We start from the raw sequence: 3,321 nt of genomic DNA, 5'->3' as shown, positions 1-3,321 counted from the left end.
CCTCAAAAAGGAGAGGAGTTGAATTAGATAATGGTCTATATTTTTAGCCCTATGATTTATTACTGAAAAGAGACCACAAAAATCATTTAGTTCAAATCTTTCATTATATCAGATGAATAAACTGATGTTCAGATAAACAAAGGGACTGCTTGAAGATTCACATAGATAGGAGGTCACTGAGTCAGGACTCAAACCCAACTCCTCCGTTTCCACATCTGGCATTCCTCCTACCACAATGGCTCTGGTTGACTTATCGAAAGTTTAGCCTAAGTAAATGTCATAAATTCTGATCTGATTATTTCAATAGTGCTGAGGAGAAATTGCTGACATGAGACCAAATCATGTATCCAGATACTAAAAATGACAAAAGACTGAAGGCAAAGACATGGTCATGAATTTGACCTCAGGGGGAAAAAGATTAAATCCAGACATTTTAAATTATAGGGTTTTAAAAACATTTTTTCAATAAAACTGTTCAACATTCAGTAGGAAGTTTTATGAAATTATCTCAAGTTGGCATATAGCATTTTCTTTTCCAATATGGCTTGCATGCAAGAGAAGAAAGGTAGAAATATACAGTGTGTGTGTGCATGTACGCACACACACACACATATGTCTGAAACTAAATGGAACATAAAATGAGACATTTGTTTATAACTCAATTACTATTGTCCCATAATTTTTTTAAATAGTCTCTCACACACGTTATTGCTATCTTCAACTTTGGGGAATGGATTACTTCATAGAATTATATTTATAGAACCCACAAATTGGTTGATACATATGAAAAATTGATGAAAGGTAGCAATCAGATAGCAAGATATATGAATGTTTCATAACATAGCCTTTTTAATGAAACTAAGGAAACTTCTCCTAAGTGGATTCACGGAATGTTGGCATTCCAAAGGATCTCTATGATCATTTAGAAACTAAATTTGTATGAAATTGGACTAAAACTTAGTCTGATTCCCTTGGTTTTACAGGTGTGGAAAATAATTACAATCACTGTATTGAGGAGTCACTAACATATTGAAGGAATAACAAGCTATAAGAGCCTTCCTTGGGATTAGGAAGACCAGAGGTTCTGCCTGTGATACATATTCTGACACATAGTTGTAAGGATCAGATGAATTAGTATTTGTAGAGCACTTAGCAAAGTGCCTGACATGCAGTCGGCATTTAATGTTTTTCTCTTTTGTTCCTTCCTTCCTTCTTTCCTTCCTTATCTTTCTAGGGCTGTCTGCATGAAAAAAATAAGATGGTGAATGATCCCTCAGTAATTTCTTGAAAAGTCATTGGAACTGACTGCTTGCTGAAAGTAACCATCAATTTCATGTAAATGGTAGAATGAATAGCCCCATGAAGGAGGAGCTTTAGTCATTCACTTATAAGTAATCCACATAAACATTTATTAAATTACTATTATGTATCCAGCCCTACACTTAAAAAAAAACCTATAAATGAATAGAAGAGAAGTAGGAAAATATGGTTCCTTTTCTCAAAGAAATAAAAACTCAATTGGGAAGATACAATATACACGTGTGAAATTACTTGACAAATATTTATATCAATTTGAAAGCACTCAGTGGCACAGCAAATAAAATGCTGGGCTTAGAGTCAAAAAGACCTAAATTTAAATCCCACCTCAGACACATACTAACTGTGTAACTCTGGGCAAGTCACTTGACATCTCTTAATCTCAGTTTCTTCATATTTCAAATAAGAAAAGAAGGGAAGGGTGTTGGGCTTGAGGACCTTTGATGATCATTCCAGTTCTAAATATATGATCCAATATAATTCAGTTCAATTTAACAGCATTCATTAAGTGCCTACTATTTCTAAGTCATTATGTGCTGTCATAAAAAGACAAAAGAAAAAAAACAACCCTCTGTACAGAATAAATGGATGCAATGTGATTTGAGGAGGGAGGGATGAAGGAAATTTTTTCCCATAAAAGTGACACCAGCGCCTTCCCCTCCCATTGGGCGGAGGAGCCAGAGACCCCATGCCCAGCTCAGTTGTCCTTGAGGAGCTGCTCCTTCAGTGGCCAGCTAGCCAAGAAAGAGAAGGAAGACAGAGTGGGGGAAGCTGCTGAGGGGAACGTGGTATTAAATTCTCCTCTATCAAAAGGTATGAATAAAAAAGAAAAAAAGAAAAAATTATCAGGCGAGAGACAAACCACTCGTGGTGTTCCTGAAAGATTTTCAGTCGGAAGCAAATATAAATCACATTAGTTAAAAAAAAAAAAACCTGAGGAGATATATTTGAAAGATGGACAAACCAAAAGTCTAAAGCTGGGACTTGAAAGGAAAGATGCTGAAATTCAGAAGTTGAAAAATAACATCACTCAGTGGGAGGTAAAATATAAAGAAGTAAAAACAAGGAGTGCTGAGTTATTGAAAATGTTACAAGAAGGTGAAGTGAAAGATCAAACAAAAATACTTCTTCAAGAGGATGAATCACAAAGTATCGAAAATGAGCCAATCTTCCAGGTGACTTCACTTCATGCTGCTTTAGAGCAAGGAAGCTCAAAAGTGAAGGCATTACACGCAGAATTAACAAAATAACAGGGTGGTGGAAAAGGGAAAAGAAACTCCGAGTCTGACCAGTGCGGGTGATCACATCAGCCATTAAGATCAGCACTCACACACACACAGAAAGACACACACACACACACACAAACATACACACACACACACACAAACACACACACACACATACACTCTTTTCAGGGTTTTGAAAAAAGTATATATTGAATGCTGTACAACTGCTGAGCTATGCAGTTTTTGTTGGGAGAAAAAACTAAAATGACTAATTGATTAACCATCTAAAAACTTCATTTTTCTGTTGGTTTCAAGTGAAATATAGGAAAGTAGAATTCCAAAGAAGTAGAGTTCCAGAAAAATTCAGTGAATCAGTACCGTTTGCTGTCCATTCTCATCACTTTTGTTTTTCATGAGTCAATAAAATTTACTCTTCAAAAAAAAGTGATACCTGGGCTAATGTTTAAAGGAAGTTTCTAATCGTTAGTGATGCAGGGAAGGAGTACATTCCAGGCCTTTGGAAGAGCCTGTGCAAAAGCACCAACATGGGACATTAATGGTAATAAGCAGGTTGGCCAATTTTGGTGGAACAGAAACTATATAAGATGTAGTACTAGGGAGACGTGGAATGATGAAGTAACCAGACTGGGAATCAGACCTGTCTGACAAAACCTGCTAGATGGCATGAATTTTGAGCCACTTTTAAGGAAGAGGGAGAAATAGAAATCAACTTTCAGAGAGAAAATGGAAAGGCAATTCCAAACCAGAGGTATAACAA

The 3,321-nt window shown here is 36.2% G+C and overlaps 1 pseudogene; it reads left to right on the top strand.

Annotated features, from left to right (window-relative positions):
- The first annotated feature begins 1,931 nt into the window (after positions 1 to 1,931).
- LOC140522917 (G kinase-anchoring protein 1 pseudogene) lies at positions 1,932 to 2,618 on the top strand (annotated as a pseudogene).
- The last annotated feature ends 703 nt before the right edge of the window (positions 2,619 to 3,321 follow it).

Source organism: Notamacropus eugenii, chromosome 2 (genome assembly GCF_028372415.1).
Source record: "Notamacropus eugenii isolate mMacEug1 chromosome 2, mMacEug1.pri_v2, whole genome shotgun sequence".
NCBI classification, from domain to species: Eukaryota; Metazoa; Chordata; class Mammalia; order Diprotodontia; family Macropodidae; genus Notamacropus; species Notamacropus eugenii.
The sequence above is the reverse complement of the archived record's forward strand: the minus strand, read 5'-3'. Positions and strand labels throughout refer to the sequence as shown.